The sequence below is a fragment of the Stegodyphus dumicola genome, chromosome 7, assembly GCF_044657685.1.
Source record: "Stegodyphus dumicola isolate Sdum_Otavi_A_Nest chromosome 7, ASM4465768v1".
Classification (NCBI taxonomy): Eukaryota; Metazoa; Arthropoda; class Arachnida; order Araneae; family Eresidae; genus Stegodyphus; species Stegodyphus dumicola.
In genome coordinates, this window is record NC_140774.1 from 114,692,098 (window position 1) to 114,715,703 (window position 23,606).

The following is a 23,606-nucleotide window of genomic DNA, read 5'->3' on the forward strand; positions in this document are numbered from 1 at the left end:
ATGTTCAGAAGCTTTAAATTCATACTTTAAATATCCAATAAAGATCAAGAGGATACTTTCCAGTTATCAAGGAAGGAAATATATATGTAATACAAATATTTGCAAATGAATATTCAGTATTAAGAGCATGGAGAAACTTTAGTTGCAGCATTCGAAAGGAAATTTGTGCTCCCTGAAATCCATTTAAAAATACGAAAATATTCTTTGATTAGTTCCATTATTTTTAACAACAATCTATAATTCAAAACACTTTACGTGCAAAATAAATGCGCAATGAATAGAGAAGAAGGTACAGTGGTCAAATACATTCCTACACTTGATTTAGAAAAAAGCTAGACCTCCGCTTGTAATTGTTTCTCCATTATTGTAGGATCCAACATTAAATTCTTCCTAATATGAAACAAAAATAGCAAGGAAAAACCCAGATGCAATGCAATTATCGCACAAATAGAAAGAAAATGGTATGTCATACATAAAAGTCAGTGCAGAACTGTCGGAATAAGGTGCTGTGATAACTGTCTGCCATTTAATCTAACCCTTATAAATACTTTCCCTTTCTCATCTCAGATACATGGTAGAAGACAGATGTCTGCTACTTAAATAAAAAAGTGTGTTTTAAATATTTCCACATAGGAGAAGATATTAAAAAAATCATGTTGTCCATTACCTACATTTTTTTTTAAGTTGCCTGGGATAAATTGGAGAAAAATAATTCCAGAACTTACTATGTGTCCTACAAGTCTCTTATGAATTTCTGATTTAGCATACTTTTAATTTAGTTCAAAGCAAATATACATATATAAAATGAGCAATTAAAATCTATTAAATCTAAATACGCTTCAAAATTTACAGTAATATCAGTAGATACAGGAGTAGAAAAGTAGCCCAAAAGACACAGTTTGATTTTTAAGGTAATAATGCAGATTTCTTAACAACGTCTATATTTAAATTCTGATTTACGTGCGTCTAAATAAAGATAGTTAAATTACCTTTAGAATAAACAGAATACAAAAGCAATATGTTTAGCTATTGTGGAAATAATAAAATCATAATATGTTTTGCTTATGAAATTCTAGTCCTTTAAATTTAATTTATATAGTCACTGAAGCTTACTTTCTAAATTTGCATGAATAGCCTTATTCAAATGAGGAAGGAACAAATAAATTAGAATAAGGAAAAAGATTTTTTTTTCCAAAAAATGAAAAAAATAACATTGAAGCATATATATTACCTTTTCTTCATTTATAACCAAATCAATTTTTACAATACTAAGTTTCCTAAGAATGTAATTAAAAGCTGCTAATAATAAATATCTGTAAATAACGTCATTTTAGATTTAATCAATGTGATATTAGATTTAATCAATGTGGGGGGGGGGAAATCACTCTTCGGACTTTCCAGCTTCAAGAATGTGAGCTTGAATTCAGCTACAAAAGGTTTCGCCCATTTTCAGGTAAAGGGTTTCGAGATAAAAGACAGAGAATATGGTGCCGGGTATGATAAACCAGGCGCACGCGCTCGTGGGTTAAAGACATGATGGCTCGTGCATAGGGCAATTCAAACAAATCTATCGATTTGGGTGGATAGTATTGCGACTAGGTGATGCCTTTGAGACGTGACGGATGGCAGTACAAATAATTGTCGGATTCGATAAGGGCGTATAGTAGGCCTCGGAGGAGCACTTTGTTTCGAACAGGAGTATCCGGCTCTCACCTCGGTCAGAGCGATACAATAGTTGCTCAGTGTTAGCGACAATGGATTACGAAAGGGATAGTCTAATGTAGCGGAGGGTCAGAGCATCCATGGAACACAAATCAGAACGAGGATCGTACAATCATAACAGCGACCATTTTCGCACCATGGCATAACGTTGATACATGGTTTCGTCGCCTTTTACAACCTTCCAAGAATCCATTGGTATCAAGGGAAACTATTCGGAGACGGCTGGCTGATGCTAGTATATGCTGCCCACATCCATTAAGACGCTTACCAATGACCCCACACCATAGACAGTGTCGATTGTATTTTTGCTGAACTTGAGCAAGCTGGACAATGACCGACTAAAGACGTGTGATTTTCAGCGATGAATCTCGATTCAGTCTCAGTGCTGATGACCAAGGCAGACGCTCATGGAGACGGCAGGCCAGCGTTCCAATCCGGCATTTGTTATCGAGGGGCATGCGGCGATTACACAAGGTGTGAGAGTGTGGGAATCGATTTTTTGGAACACAGGATCACCTCTAGTCGGCCTTCAAGGAATTATAACGGCTTGCAATTACGTGGACGGCGTTTTATGCCGGTTGCAGTGCCTATGCTCAGTCGCCCAGGTGCCATTTATCAGCAAAACAACGCTTGTCCACATACTGCGCGACTTTCAAAAAAATGTCTTCAAGGATATGGCGTACTGCCAATTCACCAGACATATCGCCAATTCAAAACACAATTGCGATATACTTGGGAGGCAACTGCAGCTGTTGTGTTATATTAGTGAATTAACTGCTTAGTTGCAAACATCACGGCATGATCTTCCGCAGGGAATCATAGGTAACCTACGTGATTCGATGCCACGCCGTGTTTCAACTTGTATACGTGCCATAGGTGGCTATACTACTTACTGATTTGTAACATTTTTCATGCCATAACTTCTTTATAAAACGATCTTTTCTTCTGAATTTGTAATCATTTGTTTATCTCCCCAAACACTACATGTTAACTTTGGTGATAGCAGTTCGTTTCCTTTTGGGTGTATATATTTTTTGTGGCATGATGTATAATATATGTATAACTAAACTCAGGGGCGTAACAGCTCTAATGGGCCAAGGCCTGCAGTGTCCGAAATTTCCTTTCTTGACCGTGGGCCCAGGGTGCGTAAGCATATGCCCTGAACAAGTGGTCAGCTTGTCGCAGGACCCCCAGTCGCCAAGAGAACTTGGTATTCATTTTATCGACCCAAGTGATGGAAATCAAGGGATGAAAGGCTGAGTCGACTTTGCCCAGCCACTGCGCCAACGGACCTATATATATATATAATGCAAAATAAATTAAATTACATTAATACTTTTAAAATCCATCCCATATTCAATTCCGAACATAACATACGTAAAAATAAAAAAATCAGAAGTATAGTGGAAAAACAGTTAAAACCAAAAACGAAAAAGTAGAAATGTTATTTACATCTTTCGCATCATGATGAGGCTTGGTGCATCGAAAGAAGTACATACATGAGCCTGTGTCGGAACTATCAAACACATGGTTTACAAATTAGTTTAGTATTTAAAATACAGAGTATTCAGAAAAGGAGTCCATGTTTCAGACTTAAAAGTCTGGAAATGAAAGATGGAAAGAGGATACAACAAGGGATACGTTTATTGGGAAAGCAGGAAAAATGCTCTACAGAAGTTTCGAAATAATGCAAAAGCTGTCAACAGATGGCGATGTTATCACAATACATAGTGCATATAAATAGCTGTCTGAAAGATTTAAGAGCTATCAGTTCCATCCTAGAAACTTGAAAGGATGTTAGCGTACCGAAGAAAGAGGTTGAAATCATGTGTTCCATGATCAACGTGTGTCTTATATAGTGGAATACGACAGGTTAGATCACAGTCCAATGGCAACAAGTCGGGCGTAGTTTTCAAACGCGATCTTATGTTCCCAAAGCACGTAATGTGGAAATTATTTGCAAGATATTTGCCAAATTAAAACGGACAATCAACGTAGCCGATGATCTGGTAGACCATATTAGTCGCAGGCAAACTGTAGTTACTCCCGAGAAGATTGCTAATTTTTCTGAAAATATTCAATAAAATCCAAAGAAATCCGTCCGATAAATTGTAGCGGAGACTAGTTTGAAACGTTCCAGGACGCAGAAAATACTGAGAATCATCTAGACATGTTTCCATTCAAAATCCTATGTCACTAAGCTATACCCATACAAGCTGTGCGATTAAAGGCTGATTTTGAGAACCATATTCTCACAATGATTTATAATAAAGGTTTTGATGTTGGCTGTATCTGGTTCATAAATGAAGCGCAACTTCAATCTAAATGAATTCGTAAATAAACAAAACTGGCAATTTTGGTGTTCCGAAAATCTTTCTTTGTTTTAACGGAAACCATTGCATCCTCGCAAAATTATTGTTTGAGCTGCAGTAAGCCAGTAAGCAGCAGAGGCAGTATGGACCTTTTTTGTCATGCGGGAGAAATAATTACTAGTGAACATTACAATGTGATTGTGATTTTGAAATAATTTGTCGCACACAACTAACGTTGTAGAATCTACCAAGCACCAACTGGTTTATGCAAAGTAGAGTCTGACACATCGCACCGAACATTTCTTTCGCTTTCTTGATGAATACTTCGAGAATAGAGTCTTGTGTTGTATTATTCCAAATTTACTGTCGAAGACATGAATTAGCCTTCATATTCCCCGATCTGACTCCTTATAACTACTCTTGGTGGGATACATTGAAAGACATTTCTTTTATCGGAACCATTATCAGATGCTGGACGAGTTTAAATCGTGGATCTGTGGGGCCTCTTTCCATTTCTGTTGAGACCCTACAGGATGCGAGAACAAATTTCATTGTTTGTTTTGGAACGTGAAACGTGAAAACGTGAGTTTATTTATGCATGTTGATACAAGTTGTACAGCGCCATCTATTGGCAGCTTTTGTAATTATTATTCAAAACTTCTGTATTACAGTCTTACAGATTTCTTAATTAATTTACACTACTTGTTTTATTCCGCTATCGATCAATTTTTCGAGATTTTTAATTTTGAAATCAGAGACTCTTTTTCCTGGTACATACATACATATATACGTACACATACACACATATATATACATATAGGCATACATATATGTGTATATATATATAGAGAGAGTTGATATATACACATTGATACAGATATCGATAGATATAGATGCATATATATATAGATATAGATATGCATAGATATAAATATAGATGTAGCTATAGAAATACATAGATGTAGATATTCATAGATATAAATATAAATATAGATATACATAGATATAGACCGATTCAGATATATTCAAAGCTTTACCTGAGTAAGTAATTTGCCAAATATGCGCTCAACATGAATTTTGTGATCTAATTTAATAAATGTCCTCAGTACGGATATATATTAGTATATTTTCAGGATATACTATTTGATCTAGCTAGTATTTTCAACATTATACCTATTATATCACTTCACTTGTTTTTACTTCCACGTATTTAATCAAGGTATGAATTTCTTCATTCTCTGTATACCTTTCTACCTTTAGCTGCGGCCATATGCAGCGGTCATTTTCAGTTTTGACTGTATCTCATTTAAGATTTTTATCGGAGAGTTATTTCGTCCTTTCTGGGCTGTCGGGTTTAAGCAACTTAACTTCCATTTCATTTGTTTTTTTCTATTGCTTAATTTTTTTTATAAATATTAATGAATTTTCTGACCTGTAAACTGGTTAGCTCAGAAAGGCTCTATTTTTCTTTTCCATCTCTCGAGAAGCGAATTCCTCGATGTAAATGTCACGAGAAATATAAAGTCATTTTAACTTTTTTTTTAAATTTTTTATTTTACCTTTTTCAAATTTATGGAGAAATTTTTTTTACACTCTTTTGATAAAGTTTCATTATTTTTCTGCTTTTCTATATGTAACTGTGTTTTTGAAATTGTTCTCGATTTAAGTCAATATTTTATTGTACCACAAAATTATTTAATTAATTTTTCTTATTTTTCTCTGTATTATGCAGTGATTAGTTACACTGTTTCCTGTTCTTTTTATAATGTGCTGAATCTGAATGTGATTTTAGTGTTTGCTTTTAATTTTAATTTTAAATAACCACCAGTAAACTGGGGCAACTTTTAGTTCCTTATTTATCTACTGGTTTGTTAGAACCTACTCTTTATTACTTCTATTTTACTTTAATTAATTTTAATTTAATTTACACACACAGAGAGACACACACATATATATATATTAAAATATTTACCTTTTTACATAAAATGGCAGAAAATATTTCTAAACGTCTGTATATATATATATATATGTAAAAATATATTTATATATACATATATACAGACAATCAAAGTTAAATTTTAGAGGAGATGCTGCTAAGGTTAAAATAATTTAATTAATAAAATACCAACAGTTTTCTCAGCAAACAGAATTACAGTTTTAGTAGCCAACTGGAAACTGAACTTACAGGTAAGAATTTTGCCGAAGTTTTAAGCCAGAATCGACTGCTTTTACTAGTAAAACCATACTCAGCTGCAAGGACGAAAGTCGTTTTATATTCTCAGCCGCTGTCTTGTATAAAACGTTTTAGCCAGAAATGTCGATTTTTATGCTTTGAAGAACTACTTAATCTTTTAAGTACTTTTTTTAGAAAAATTGACTACCACAAGAGGTAAAATTTGAAATTACTTATTGCTTAATTTTGCGTTTAGTTACAATAATGACATGATTTATTTCATCTATATTTTTTACTTGTATTTCAATAATGCCTTATATTTATATTTTGCTTTAATTATTTTCTTTTTTATAAATTACTTAATAGAATTAATTTTTAAATTTGGAGGACTCATTTGCCACAAGAGTATTTTTCTTGGCTATCTGAGTAATGTATATATATGTGCAATAGATTCTGTAGTAGAACGTAGGCGGTTGTATCCCAAATGAACGGCTAGAATTTGGATGCCTTAGAATGCTGAACCGACGATCCACAATGAATAAGAAATTTGGCAGTCAAAGTATATTTAATTCAACTTTTTTTGCAGCAAACATGTTGTGACCACAAACACGTTGGCACATTTATTGTGCCTATTCCAAAAAGCTTACATTTTTGATAAATTTTGCAGTAAAAAAGAAGGAGCAGGCAGACAGCATTCCAGCTAAGACAAAACGGTGAAAGCAAGTGCGTTATGTTCAGAGTGAAATCTTAATTCAGACTGAGTTAATTTTGGTTTTCACTGCATTTTGATTGGATGGTTAATATTGCTGAAAAATTACTATTGGCTGTTTTAGTTTAATTTACATCATCAGAATTATGTAAGAGTCATATGACACAAATTTTTCTCGAAATGACGCAGTGCAAATAGAGATGACTATTTTTAGAATATAGAAGGGAATTAATTTTCGCTGCTAATTTAATCTTTTTACATATTCTTACACACACACACACACACATATATATATATATATATTTCTTAAATGTTCTTTCAAACTGTGAAGAAAGACGAAAAAATTTAATCAGTATTCTCTAATTATTGAAATATCTAAAGAAAAAGTCTTCTACCCGCTGATGACATATAAAGCTTGTTTATCAATTTAATAATTTTCTAATTGAATTTGAACTTAATTTGTAGTAAAATGAATATTTTTCCTTTAAGATTCTAACTTAATATGGATATTTCCCCTTTTCATCATTTGCATGAATTTGCAAATTGAAAGTCAGTTGATCAGTATCAAAATTTGTAATGTCGAGTAAGATGACTACAAAACAAGTTCTTCCCTCTTTTGAACTAGGCCTCCATATTAAACGACTGCTTCAACATCTATCTTTAAGTGGGATCTACTTTCTAGTGCGAAAAAAGAAATTCCATCATTGTTTCGCTACGGTGTTTTCTGTTCCATTGTGTAACCAATAATGTTGCTTAATGACTGCGCAAAAGTATCAGCATTTCGGTACATCAGAGATTCGGTTGTCAATTAGAATGTTTAAAATATGTTTTCTACTGTCAGCGAATTGTTTTTCCATTTCGGTTTTCCAGTTCCCTGATCTATGATACAACAGGTGGATTTGTAATTCCTTCATAGGGCAGCTAATATTGCTTTATATAATAAAAAGCGGTACCAATTAATGCTGTTTGAAAGTTTAAATATGTAAAATTTAATATGCACTGTTTTTTCTATACTGAATTTACAAAATGTAGGACTGATTAAAGATAACATCAAATTTAATTTAAAGATTTTAAAATTATTTTGATTAGATAGTTTATCAAATTCAGCGCAATAATTATAATTTTGCACAATTGTTAGAATTATTTAATTATTATAAATGTGAAAAATGAATGAAAAATTTCAAAAATTAGCATACAATATGGTGTAAAATTTATGCTTTTAACTATACTGTAGAAAATATTTAATGTTATGGGGTATTAAATATTGTTATAATGAATATATGAAACATTAATAAATAAAAAATCGAATAATTATCTTAAAATTGAGTATGTGTCCTGTAGTTAAAAGGGAAATATGCAGAAAAAATTCATTTGAAATTATAGTGAATGACTATTAAGTTACTAACAGTTATGTGTTAAGTATGTAGTATGCTACGGAGGCAGTATTTCAAACTGTCATTTTAAAGTGTAATAATTGAGTTTTATGTAGGAAATTAATGTATTAATATATAAATGATGTATATATATATATATATATATAATTATAATAGAATGTTTTAGTACAGTTCACAAAATGTCAGTTATCTTATGTAAGAAAAGGTCTGCCTTTACAAGTAAATTTCGAGCAGCCTTTGGCCGCTGATGCGGTTACAGCCAAGGCAGTCAAAGAGGATATGATATTGAAACTCTATCACTAGAGCATCCTTTCAGGTTAATCAACCATACTGCACATTGTTTACAGACACTGCATTGCAGTAAGATCAGAAAAACTCACGAAACGATTCCTCAAGATGAAGATAAATAAATACAAATAAAAAACATACATATAACGAAACAATAAATACATGATTTTGATTATCATAAAAGTATCTATAGTAAAACCGTTTAAATTATTTTGATTTTTACCATTACATCAAAGCTACGTTTTTACCAGCTTTGTTATTATGAATTCTGAAACAGTTTACCAATTTTCTTAAATACTCTGAATTCATTCGCTCATATTACGTAGTGTATCATGTCTATCAGAATATGAGCTAGAAATATTTGAGGAAACTATCGTGTACATTTTCAATAAATTCAGCATTTTTATGGCGCTTTTTATCAACATTACAAAAGAGTTTTAAATGGGTTATGATTATTTAGATGTAATAATTCTATAGACTAATTTTATATGTAATATATTATGTTTACATCTTTTATTCACCAAAATTGCATTTGCAACTGTAAAACATATTTCACGGCAATATTAAATATGATGCAGAAAAGGTGCGTACCTAACTGCAAAGCATTTGAGTTGAGCTATCTTTTATTTATTAGCAAATTATTTAATAAATTTAGGCCCGGTGGCGCAGTGGCTAGCGCATCGCGCAACAGCAACACAGGTCCGGGGTTCGAATCCCGGGCTGGGAAAGATCGACTCAGCCTTTCATCCCTTGATTTCCATAACTTTGGTCGATAAAATGAGTACCAAGGTCTCTTGGGGATTGAACACTGGGGGTCCTGCGACAAGCTGACAATTTGTTCAGGGCATATGCTTACGCACCCAGGGGCCCATGGTCAAGAAAGCAGATTTCGGGCACTGCAGGCTTTAGCCCATTAAGGCTGTTACGCCACTGAGTTTAGTTTAGTTTGTTTAAAAAATTAGCATTTTTTATTATATCTAATAGCTTAAAATAATTAATAATTATAATGTTTCTGTATTTTTCTTGTGGTAAAGTGTGCTATTTTTGGATACAGATATTTTTGCCCATTGCAATTTATCTGATAAATTTATTCTTCTCCTAATTTGTTAAGGCTCACCAGCGGCCGAGCGGTAAAGTCGCTGAATACTGGTAGTTCGGTCCGAGGTTCAAATCCCGCGAACGGGCTGGCTGCATGGGCGTTTTCGTGGTTTTCCCCATGTGTAACGTGTATACGAGCCAGTTTCCCTTAGAAAGTCCTCCACGAAAGACATCCCTCCCCTTAGGCAGACAGCCTTAGTGTGCTTTGCCATAATTAAATACACCACACCACCACCTAATTTGTTATCTTTTATTCCATCATCCATTATAGTATCCATGATTAAAATATGTATCTGTTAAACTTTAGATATTTGGATAACAAGAAATACAAATTGAAATTAATAACTTTAGTAAAAATTCTTGTTTTACCATCGCCATTTTAACAATTGTATGAATCGTGCAATTAAAATTTAGCCAAAAACTGAATTTTAGCGACGTATAGATAACACATATGACTAGATGAATCAACTTTCGACTTTTAGAAACATCTGATTTCGAATGCAGGGAATTATTTTCTGTCGCCTTTATCCTTGTGTACTCTATCCAACCACGGTGTGCTATGTTTTATAACTGTAACATCTGGTCTTAAATAACTTGTCGTTTCAGGAATTCGTATTTCGAGTTGTAAGCAGAGTACGTGTTATTTTTTTCAAACTAAAGACAAAGAAAAGATACAGATAGCATGGCTTTCGCAATGATTGGTACTAAGAAATTAATTTCCTTTAAGTAAATTATTGTATATCAGCAACTTTCTTCACTTGCACAACAGCAACAATTTGTACTTTTCTTGTCTAGCAACACTTATAAACAACATGTTCTTTAACAGAAATGTTTGCATAATATTTCTGCAGATGAAAAAATAAAAAAAAAAAATAATAAATAAATAAATAAAAAAAAATAGAATACTTCAACTTTTACAATGCACAAAAATTAACTGTATTTTTATATAATTATACATTTATTTATATTTTTATTATTATTATGTATTTATTTTTATTTAATATTTTTTTTAGTTTTGTAGCCGCTCCACAACGCTTGTTGTGCCCTCATAATCCCGCATTCCTGAAATTTGATTAATAAAAATGTTTCCCCACCCCTGATATAGGAGATTGCATTTTTCTTAAAAGTATATTAATCACTATGATGATATGATAGTGAGATGAAGGTGAACATTTAATAACATTGTTGTTAAATATTAGCATTTTTTCCATTATATTATAGTAAACTATATTTAACGAAGTTTTAAGTTATTTATTTGAAGTATAATAGTGATGAATTGAACTGTTAAATATATAAAAAGAATCCTCTACAAACCGACTTACATTTCGATCGTTGGAAATATGAAATGCGTTTCTTAGTGTACTCGAAACAAGTATTTTGGAAGAGGCGTTTAGAATATTTTCGATGTCAGAAAACTGAAGAAATCCGCAGCTGCCTCCGGACCTCCAGAACAAACGTCGAGTTTGCTTCGCGCTTATACCACAAAGGCATTCGGAAAGGAGGGAGAAAATACCTTACATATTCTCCCTTTTACAGGGCGATTGAGGATTAAGGAATAGAGCATCCAAATTCTAGCAGTAATAAAATATCGTACACCACATTTTAGTCCGGGCGCCAGTTGCAGATTCGTTGTCAGGAAATTGAACTAAATTTTAGTACCAATTTCGGTTTCCTTAATTAGTTATTGTGCATTAGTAACATCTTTTGTGGCGACCTATCTTTCTTTGGCAAAAACTTTCATATCGATAGATTTATAAGGAATTTTATCCTTTCTCATCTTAAGCTACTGTGATGTAATTAAAAGCCTGACTGAGAGACACCTTGACAAAAGAGGGGTCCAGACATCGAATTTCAATAACGACGTAGCTGGCGTTATCACGTATACTGTTACCGGAAAATTCGAAACGATGACTTAATGGTCCCTGTCTAAAAATGTTAAGAACAGTTGTCTATCTCTACCTGTATTTGATTACTGGTACTACTTTGTCCCTATAGAACGTAAAATGTAGAAGATTAATAGGAATTTTGTCCTTGCTGTTCTCCTAATTTTGTAGTATAATAAGAACCACGTCTGGTTAAAATTTAGAAGATTAAGAGTACGAGCTCGAGAGAGACTAGAACTGATTTTTTTCTGTTTTCTTCTACGATCAGCTCTATAGTTTCTCTTTTATGGTAGAATTCTTGATATGTACCAGAAACATGGAGTTCATCATTTTTTAAATAAATAATAATAGTCTAATCAATTTCAGTAGCCATCATTTGTTCCTCAGTAGCGGAACTGACTTCATCCACTTCAATAACAATGGCAGTTCATCTGCGGTTCGTAACTACCTCGCATCTATTGGTGCTATCGCCTGATATTTTCCACAAATGCCTTAAATCCTTCTCTAATTTATACATTAAGAACCACTAAAATGAGATCTCATTAATATCATCATATTTTAGCATAACTGAAAGAGATCAGAGGCAAACTGCAAGAGTGCCAACCGGAACAGCATGTCTAGTTTGATGGAGTTATTATTGAAGATATTATAAGTATGTACCAGGAATAAGTGTAAGCTTAAGAAAATTCGTCAGCTAGACCTAAAATAGTAGGATCTTTAAGGTCAGAAACAACTAGAAAGGAAACTTAACTGCATTAAAAATTTCAGCTTTTCTTAACTGCATTACAAATTTCAGCTCCTACTTTAAATGCGCTATTTCCTGTAACTCTTTCTTGCTTCTGCCCAAATAGGAGTAGCCAGTTCAAAAAACTATATCCTTGACATCCAAACGGAAATTAAAAGAAATCCTGAATTTTCTTAAAATTTTCAAGAAAAGGTTTGAAAATTATAGCTTAGCAAACAGTATGAACTATTCTTGCCACACCCATAAAAGGGGTATTTTTTAGTTTGCATGAACCATGTTAGTCTTAAATTTGCTCATTATGTAAGCATTTGTACACTAGAGTGTATGTGGTATTTAAATACACATGTATGCACAGAACGATTGATAAATATATTTAATATATGAAAACTCCTTAAAAAAGATATTTTCAAATTTATGTAGACTACCTGAGTACTACGTTCCTGTAAGACATGGCCTTAATATATCCGACAATTAAGAAAACAAGTACATATAGAAGTTATGACAAACGTATTACTTATGTCACATATATACAGAAATATATGTATCTAATTTATGTCATGTATACCAGTATCTATTTGTCATCCCATTTCGTGTTCATTGACTTCATTTAAGAATATTTTGACTATTGTACAATGTCTAAATTCTAAAATTATAATTAATTAATTAATTTAATTAATGATAAACACACGAAGGAAATGACTACGTATACCTATATAATTCAGTAGTTTATTATTATTATTATTATTTGTAAGAGAGAAAAGGTTCCATGTTATTGGTTTACATTCAAAAAATTAAAATTTATCTTAAATTTAATAATCCTAAAATTCAAAGTTATTGTTTCAACATGTTAAATAATCAGGACACAAGAAATATTTACGATATTAATTATCACAGTTTGGCGTAGTGTCTTAAAGGAAGGAGTACTTAGAAAGACGCTAATATCACTATTATGACCTCTAATATCATAGAAATATGTGGAAAATTAAAATGATAAAATGTTTAATATAAACAAATAGCTGTAAAATCTGTAGAAAGCTATAACAGAAACAAATAGCTGTAAAATCTGTAAGTACAGAAGAGAGTTTAGCAGATTATTATTCTTCCCTGCATTATTTCGACAAAACAGGAGACACCACCTTATAATAAAATTTAATAAAAAATTAATTATATGACAAAGGTGTAATGTGTATAAATACGTACTAGGGAACTCAAATATAAAAAGAGATTACATTCCCGATTATTGAGTTCATAATTCTTGAGGCATTTATAATGTCTAAAATCAATATAAGTTCATAAAAATTAAAATACATAGTATGTATTATTAAAGTATTCACCATCACTAAATATTAAAAGATCTAATGTATATAAATACCTGTAATGAAACTTTGTTTCGATGAAACGAGATGAAAGGTTTGAATCTGGTTGCGGCATAAACTTGCATTAAAATTTTCGGTGAAACAGGGCATTTCCCATGATTCACTGTGAACATAGCTTAACAAACTCGTGCAGAATTTTTCATAATTTGAACGGGTCGGAGAATGTAATGACAGAACACTTTTGGAGTCATTGGAAATACGAACGCTGAGACGTAGATGCGTAGGAATGCTGATTGCGTAGATACTTGAAGCTTAGAACGTCCATCTATTTTTGAAGAAGGATCAGTCGAGCCGGATTAAATTCCTTTTAGTATTTATTTAAATTCTCATTTTGTGGACACAATTCACTTGGCACTCTACTCGTGAGAAATGAAAAGAATATTTACAATTTTTGATATTATTGCCATAGAAGCGAATATAGCAGCACACACATGATTGCAGACAGACGTCTGGTCAGGAGGAAAGCACAAGCGAACGTGACGCATCAGTTCATAGAAAGAAGAGATGGAGTCAAAATTTTCAGTGTTTTAGTTTTGGTTTACAATTTGGTGATTGGTCGAGAGGCATATGCATTAAAGGTACGTAAGATTGCACGATTAATTTGAATGACGCACTTTAGACTTAAGCGCTATTTTTTGGACATATAGATAACGTTCCTAAATGAAATACAAAATAAAAGAGGTTATAATGAATTAAATTTAGAAGTTTTCATATTTTTTATCTTACATACATATAAGGGAACTCAAATATTATAAGCTACTAAATTTTCTATTACTACGTTCTTAATACTTAAAACATTAATAACATCTAAAATGTGTATAAATTTATAAAATCTAAAACACACAATGTGCATTCGTAAATATTAATCATCAATAAATTTCAATTTTGCTATTGTAAGCTTTTTCAGAATCAGAAACTTATACGAAGCTAATTAAAAATTAAATTTTAAATCAATCTTTTTTAGGTGTGAGAATTGTACTGGAATTATATATTCAGAGAATTTTATGTTGATAATAAGACAAATTAATTCCAAACACATTTTATATGACGTATAATAGTAATATGTGAAATTGGATTACTTCTATGAACAGTTTGGGGTAAGCCGAAAAAAAGCAAAATTTTTGTGTTTATTTGAAAAGAAATTTGAATCAATATCCTTCAGACCCTACTACACTGAAAAGCGAATTATCGCTCTAGACGGTATTGAGATGGCAAAATACTAGGAAGGTTAAAATAACCTTTTTTATTAACTCTTTAAATTTTTAAGAAGGAACCACGCGTGCTACCAAAAAACGGTACATCGCTTGTTGGTATTTAAATAGTTATAGCGATGAGAAGTGGAATGATTAGTAAAATTCAAATTTAAATAATGTATAATTGAAGACTATACAAATGGTCTACTTAAAATCGCTTAATTATTTAACGGCGAGCTTTTAATGTCGGTTGGAAAATGTTTAAAGACTAAGTAAGCTGTGATAGATCTGTTGATAATATGTAAATTGAAAGAGAAGCTGCCAAAATCTCTAATTCCAAAACATTCTGCCCCTTGGCTTAAATATTCGACAACTAATTTGCATTCCGGTGAGTATTACTGAGAGAAGATTTTATAGTAATTACTCTAATCGTAGTAATTGATTAATTAATAATCCTTACGAATGAAACCTTACGAATTAAGCGTATAAAACTGCTAAAAATTACTTGTTACTTATAGATTTGAAACATACTCGGTACTGGGATTTGTATGATATGGAAATTAAGAACAGTAAATGAATTAAAAACAAAATATAAAGTGGCAATATTTTAAAACATTGTATCAGAGGTAAGGAGAACCGACCTGAAATATTTTATGTTCAGCATTCAATGCAGAAGGAATGGCATAATGTTTGCATCATTTTATGAAATTACGAGAAGGTAGAAAACTAATCACGAATATATATCTTAGAGACAAAGGTTGCAGTAATATTTTAAACATAAAGCGAAGAAATCTACTCACAAGTCAGTAAATCCGAATTACATATATAAGTAGAAATATGCAATTCTATTCTTGTCTTTCTGAGACTTGATATATTGTAAAAAATGCATTTAAAATAAGTAAAATCAGCAAGCATACATTTTTGTAAAAAGATTACCATATGCCTTTAGTTCCTTAAATATTGATTTTGCACTTTGCAAATTTTAAAAAGTAAGGAGGAAAAAAGTAAGCCTTATAAAAGTATGATAAAGAAAGCAAAGGCGTATAAAAGTATTTCTAGCACTGGAATAATAAAGGTTTCAGGATAAAATATTTAACATTTTTATACGGTCTCTATACAATAGCAGCTTTAATATTATGACAATAATATGGTTACATAGAGTCAACAGAAAAAAAAATTCAAAGGACATATTTAGAATACAGGGAGCAAGTATGTTTATTTAATGTTAATAAAATAATAATTCTATAATTAACACAAGTGACGATTAATAAAAAAATAATGGGTTTATAAGTAGTTAAATTAAAGAGAAAATTTTAAAATCGAATATAAATTTATCGATCAATAATTGTCGGTATACATTATTATTATTCAAAGCATTACCACAATGCAAATATAACTATTGGAATAAAATTTTAGCAAGAGTATTTCCCTTCGTATTTGAATCAAGAGACACAGTATTAGGCTATTTAATCTGATACGTAATTAAAACGAAGTTTTTAATATGTGTGTCAGGCATTTTTGAAAGACTTTGTGATTTGCTATCCTTCATCTTCTGAAACTACTATATGCACGCGCAAATGTTGCCAAACTAAAAATTATTTTAATTTAGACATTTTCTTACACGAAATATAGTTTGCTAAACACATAAGCGAATGCAGAGAATACGGTTTCGACATCATTTTATAAGGCATTTCTTTCACCTTCTTAACCATGCTTTCGTAATATAATGGCAAGCACGCTCGGCGCATAGTCGAGAGGTCCGTGTTTCGAGTTCCGACGAGGATATTGCACATTTGTCATCTCTCGTGCTTTAAAAAAATACCTAATGCCTCCACAGTTTAGGTCTTAACATTCGTGGGAATCGTGATAACAGAGTACATGAACCTATTTTGATAGATCTTCCATACAGTAAAACAAAAAGTAATATTGATCTTGTGAATTTGAAATACTCACAACTTTCACTTGAAATTTACAGAAGACGATTACTTGCTGACATTCTACACTCTTCAACGGAATGGAGGTCACTAATTATGATGGAAAATCAACTATCGGAGTCATGAGTAATGACATTCAATTGTTTCCAGTATATTCTAACATCCTTTCGTTTTCAGTATGTTCTATAAGAATCTTTGTAATTTACTGTGAATAAGTTTCAAAGCTTTTTATTTGTGTATCGCATATTTATAAAATGTTAAACATCTCCGAAAATAATGATAAACATACGAAATTACATTTATGAAAAAATAAAATTATAATGCTAAGAGATGTTAGTCTTGTAGAGAAATGTGTAATTTAGAATTTCAGTTTAAAAAATATTTTAAATATAACTTAGACTTGAACATTAAAAGATGTATTTTTAAAACGGGCTTTAGTGTCTTTGTTTACTATGAAAAGAAACTGTGATTAGAGAACCAGAGTAATCTCAAATTTAAAGCAATGACATTTAGTAGAGAAAGCACATTTTTGTTTTCTCTGTTATCATCTTTAAAGCGAAAATTTGAAGCTAATTCAGAAAAGGGCAGAAAACCGAGTTATTTATAATACGAAAAACTCAGTTAATTGAATTGTATTTGCATTCCCTCGCTATTTAAATAGAATAAGCGCACACACTGCAAGCCATTTTCATTTTTAAGAGACTGCATACAAGAGTTAATTTCATATGCATTTTAAATAAAATTCAATTTTCTGTTCAAGCAAATATAAAGGATCTAATATCAACAAATCTTTGTTTGGAATTCAACAAAAAATTGAATTTTGTCAACCATGGAATCTAAAAATGTTTTCGTATCCCGAGTAAAATTAAAATGTAATAAAATGAAAATTCTGTTATGTTTACAATGAATCAATTCCAAAAAGAAGCAAACATTTTTGCAAAAAAACAGCATTTTGTTTTTGCAATTACTCTAGGCATTCAAATAACAACAACAAAAAAAGTGGATGGGGCATAAAAAAGTATTGTTCGGAAATCCCTTGAGATGTAACCACTTGCATGGATGAGACACAATATCCCATTCTAAAGTACACACTTACACATACCTAATGTATTATAGCAACATATGCGTACAGTTAATAAAGAATTGCCTTAGGGTTTAAAACAATTCCTTTGCCTCGCATAGCGTGACAAAAATCTTAAAATGTAATCTTTTGTTTTAGATTTTGTTTCTATACTTTTCTCTTTCCAAGGCAACATTTTTTTGTCGAAATTCTTCTTTAGTTTCTTAAAAAAAGGTATGTTTTGGAATATTTTTTCTTTATTCACTGATAGAGAACTTTTATTATTGTAAAGTGTGGTGTTTCTGAACCGGAGGAAATTTCCCCCAGAACATGTATTAGTACATTTACTGATCACGATATATCTTTATGATGACGTAAAAATAGTCTGGGCAAGTTTCAAAGCAAAGGAATGTAAGGAACGCTCCATGCTTTTCTTTTGTAACACTAGTCGTCTCAAAACTTTTAAATTCCTTTATAACGTAGATTATGTTTTACATTTTTATAACAGAAGTTTGATTATCACATTTTTGTATGAATAAAGGTTCTGCTTTTGTGCCGCCTTTCGCGAATACTACATGAAACAATTTATATTTTTTAAACTCGGAAAAAGTATTTTGGAATGATTTTTTTTATTTCAGTAACTGGACACGTACGAAAACAGATGTTGAATATTCCCATATAGATCCAACTTGTATAATACTGATTTAAAAGTTCTTCAGACGTTACCCATACTAAAAAACGAGTCATACATTATATATAGAAAGCATGGCAAAGTCCTTTGAAAAATTTAAATAAAACTTTTATTAAAACTTGAAGGCAAATCTTGTGTGCACAAAATCAAACTTCGCCATTTATAAGATAGCAAAAAATTGACTTTATGCATCTAAAATGAATTTGTAGTCTGAATCTACATAATTTGAGCCAACTAAACTTCATTCAAGCTTTTTATGGCGAGATTTAACTTTGACTAGGTAGTCGAGGGAATCTATAAATTGTGAGTGTTTTTCCCAAAAGCACTATATCTAAAACATTACCAACCCTTGCTTTAAATAGGTGTACCTAATCTGCATAGTGATGAGAGGTATCGAAACCGGAAATGCGCTTTATACCCTTATCTCTGTATAAAACTGTTAGCTTAAAAGATGTCAGTATATCCTTTTCCCGTCAGGAAATGCAATATATTAAATAATATGTAATATCTGCAATGTGCTTTTATAATTTGAAAAATAATTGGAATTTATATTTTAAAATGTATAGCAATAATTCGCAAGAAAATCGACAGGTCTGCAAGAAAATTTCGTCCAATAAAATTAAAGTAAGTAGATGGCGATGTGGTAGCAATGTAACATAATAATAACCTGACGCAAATAAATGGATGGCTGGATTTGAAAACTTAAATATGCAACAGACGGACCAGAAATGAATGAGATACTGTTATTATCTCCAACTTGTACTGTACAACTGATTATTTTTAATATTCCTTTTTAAATGATAATTTTCTATTTTGTGAGTTGCTTTATACATACTTATATGATAAAAACCTGTTGTTTCTATGGGGTGAAACATTGTCTATGAGAAACTCGTGATAAGAGACAATTTTAATCGCATCTCTGCAGATGTTTATCTCAGGTAACATGATTAATCATTCTTTGTTCATATCTCAGCAAATAGTCATCACTTTCAGAAGCAATCTTCTTCAAGAATTGGTCATAAATATTTCTGTAGAGCGGAACCTTGATTTATCCTTAGTGTAAAGGTAGATTTTTGGCATGCGTGATTCGTTATTCTTGGCCTTGAATTAAGGTCCAATGTAAATAGTTTATTTATTCCAATCTTCATCGTTCCACGACTAAATCGTCTATAAATCCCATTCACGCTGCAACATTTTCCGCATGGATCGTTTCAGAAAATTTAGAGTGAAGTATATAATTTGTAGAGTTCCTCGCTTTTATCTTGTTAAATGTAATGTCGAGGAAGCCAGTGAACTGCTAAGCGAATAATTGTTTAAGTCCAAAAACAGGAACGTAGACTTCAAGAAGAGTTAATTATCCTTTATTTCCTCAAAATAAAGATTTAACAGTCGGCCCTTTCTCAGGGCGTACAGAAAGCCTCCACTTGGGCTTAAAATGTAAAAAATAAGAACTAACTAATGACGAACTAAAGAGATTTAGCCGAAGCTACAAAATTCTAAACTAGTTGGCTCGTAACATTAAATTAGCCAGCGAAGCTATCAAAAGGCACGTAATACGGCCAGATTAGAGAGATGTAGCGCAAAGGCAAACAGGCGCTATTCAGGAATCCTAACTCTCCCTAGCGAAGTCAGTGGAATTTGACTAAAATACTATTCTACTTCTGACTTTGCATTTACCGCGATTCTAAAAATTATTCTGGTAGGGAGTTGCATACTGAAGCTAGCAAGATAGAAAAGAGGCATAGATTTAAAATAACTGTTGTAAAATTAAAATGTACCTTACAATTTATTATTTCTTTATCTACTTTTTGGGTTATAAATTTACTAGTACAATAACACTTCGCACATGACATTCCGCGTCAGCATTATTAGCACAGTTTTTAAATTGTATTTCTTTGCCAGTTGTAGTAAATTTATTTCTGTTTTTATATTTAACCCTCGATTCAATTACGCGCCAAATAATACTTTAAATTAAAACTACTATCGAACGTAGCTGTGTCATTGCAACGTTCAACCCTTGGTTTGAATACACAATGATTTGTCTCGAATGCTTTTATTTATGTGTTAATATTGATATTAACTCGTCCAGAGCACAAATAAAAATGAGATTTTTTGATTGCTCAATGACTACTTTCATTTTCAAAAAAAAAAAAAAATACTTGCAAATGTAAAACATTGATAAGCTGAGTGCATTCATCACACATATACATTTTCCTCTTGGTCATTTCTTTTCTTCACTATGTTTTTCACCTCGATTTCTGAATCAAATTAGCCAAGATGCTGATGTCTCAGATAAAGCTGGAAATAATAATTAAAGTAACAATTAATAATAACGAATGTAAACACTAACTAAAGCAGACAACTTATGCATTAAAATTCTTCACTTCATAAAATCTTAACATCCAAGCAGTTTGCAGAATACAAATTATAGAATCAGAGCATAATAATAAGACTCAAAACATTACTGAATTCTAAAATTCGCAATTTAAAATTTAAAAAAATGACGTTTTACCTGGTTTCCAAAATAAAAGCCTTAAAAGTTATTTTTTTATACCCAATTTAATTGTTTTACAAATAATTACCATTCTGAACTTCAAAACAAACAGTAGCTAAATTAAACATTTTGGAACAATCCAGCGTTTTCCAATAGTGAGTTAGTATGTTTGTTATGTGTTAACAGTTCGTACAAACATGGTGAATAAATATGGCAGAAAGGAAACAAAATTAACCAAATATTTTGAAACTTTTTCACTACTCCAAGTAACAAGTTTTACACTTGAAGTTATCCGGAGCAAATCTGGATATTTTCATCATCCGAATCTTTCATAAATTTAGTAAAGTGAATATAAAAAGCGTATGAAAACACTTGACACTCTGTAAACGTAAACATTGATCAAAGGAGTGTATCCATGCCACGTATAATATTTTATTCTCGCCATTTCAAATATGATAATTTTCAGATGTTTTCCACTATAGTTTTCAGTTTGGAGCTATTAAGATTATAAATGAGAACGGTTAGGAGGTTAAAAGTTGAAAGAGATGAAATTTAGCTCCACTGAGACTTAAGAGAGAAATTAAGAGGTTTTCGTTGTGAAGTGACGTGATCATAATTAAAGATTTACAAAGTTCATTTCTTCACTTCTAAGCTTAAAATTTAATTTACTAATTTTTTAATTAAATTTTAATTCACTGCTTAAAAATTTTTGCGTTTTCGCTCCTTTATTAGATAATTTATATTTATCAAAGCTTTTAGTATTTCTAAGTAGTTCATGTAGCTACGCTTGAAATTTACTTGCGTTTGTAATTTAGTGTAAGAACCTCCTCATGAAGAAAAGGAAGCGAATAATTTTTCAGAAAAGATAATAAAATAGAGCCATTGAGGAAATTTTCTGGTAAGATAGATTTAGTTTTAGTTTACATTAGAGTTCGTTTTAATCAATATGTCGACTGGAGCTCAACTAAAATGCATTCTTTGATTTTTAGCTTTTATTCCGTCACCGAATTCAATTCGTTTGCGTGTCTTGAAATTAGAAATTAAGGACTTTATATTCAATTGATCTTCATTCTTGAGGCCAAATTTCAGTACTAGCTCCTGAGTTAAGAATAATTTAAATGATATCTTTCGGTTCTGCTTGAATTTCATTTAGCTGCCATTCTTTATTTACGAAAATTGTTATCGCTTTCACGTGCAGTGATGGTTCCAATTTTCCTCTTCATCTAGCCAATTTATTGAAAAGAAAATGCTTAATGTCACGTTTTCTGAAAGTAAAGCCAGCAAAAATATTAAAATTTGATATAACGACAAATGTATAATAAGCTCGCTGCCAACTAACATAGAATATTATTCATAACGAATTGTCTTTTAAGAAATATATAGCACACACTTTTGTTCTAATTCATATAGCAAACTACATTTCTGTAACCTTTCTTTAGATCCTCATTCTCAGCGTTTATAAACATTTTTATTTGGCCATTATTTTCATGACCGTTTGCCATAGACATATATTTAAGGTTGCAAAATTCTTTAAATAACTTAATTATTTTTAATTAAAAACATAAGTTTTCTATAAAATTTCTGAAACATTTATGCGACCAATAGCATTTATATAGCCATCCGATCCCTATAACATTTATGAGAGTTCTGTGTTCCTTTTTTAAAACATGCAATACAAAAAGTGTATAAAATATAAAAAATAAGTAATTTATTTATTAAAGAAATATTGATTATATTATTTCCTAAGATAAATTTAGTAGAAGTATCAAAAAAGAAGGAACCCATATGTAGGAAGTTTAATTCCGAAAATTGTTGAACTTGAATGCAAATTATTAAAAATGTCTCACGAGGAATTGAATTTAAATCATGAATAAGCAAATTTCAACCTTTGAAAATGAAATTATATTAAAAGCAAGTAATTATCGCTATTGATCGGAAATTAGTTGACTTTTCAAGGGAAACAAACCAACTCCCGTTCAATGAACAATAATTAATAAATTAAACTTTCTACATATGGGTTCCCTCTTTTTTGATACTTCTACTAAATTTATATTAGGAGATAATATAGTTAATATTTCTTTAGTACATAAATTATTATTATCTTACTTTGCAGCTATTGCGCAAGTATTAGAAAAACTTGTTTTCGAACTAAGTGAATTTAAGATCTTTCAACAAAAAAATAAGTAAAGTGTATAATAGTTGCATAAAATAAAGTATATATAATATAAAATACGAAAAGCTGGAGGGAAAAGTAATTGAAATATTTAATTTCATAGTTGGAAATCATATTTAGCTACCGTACACAAATTAAAGAGCGAAATATTGCCATTTACTCATAATAAGTAAAATAATAAATTTAAAAGAGATTTCTAATGTTAACAGATCAAATGATGAGCATTTTCATATATATGGGTATTGTTGCGAAAAGTATTGATCAATGTATTTTTTTTCACAAAGGAGATCTTATTCGCAGAATTTCAAAGATTCGCAGAAAAACCTTTGAAATTCTCATCTTAATTCAAACGGTAATTATC

At 31.2% G+C, this 23,606-nt stretch overlaps 1 long non-coding RNA gene across 1 annotated transcript in view; it reads right to left on the bottom strand.

Moving 5' to 3' along the window:
- Positions 1-19,923: 19,923 nt before the first annotated feature.
- The window catches only part of LOC146996318 (uncharacterized), a 35,551-nt gene continuing 31,868 nt past the window's right edge, over positions 19,924-23,606 (bottom strand). Inside the window, exon 2 of the long non-coding RNA XR_015041904.1 lies at positions 19,924-20,876. This is a non-coding gene — a long non-coding RNA (uncharacterized LOC146996318). The remainder of the gene's footprint in view (positions 20,877-23,606) is intronic.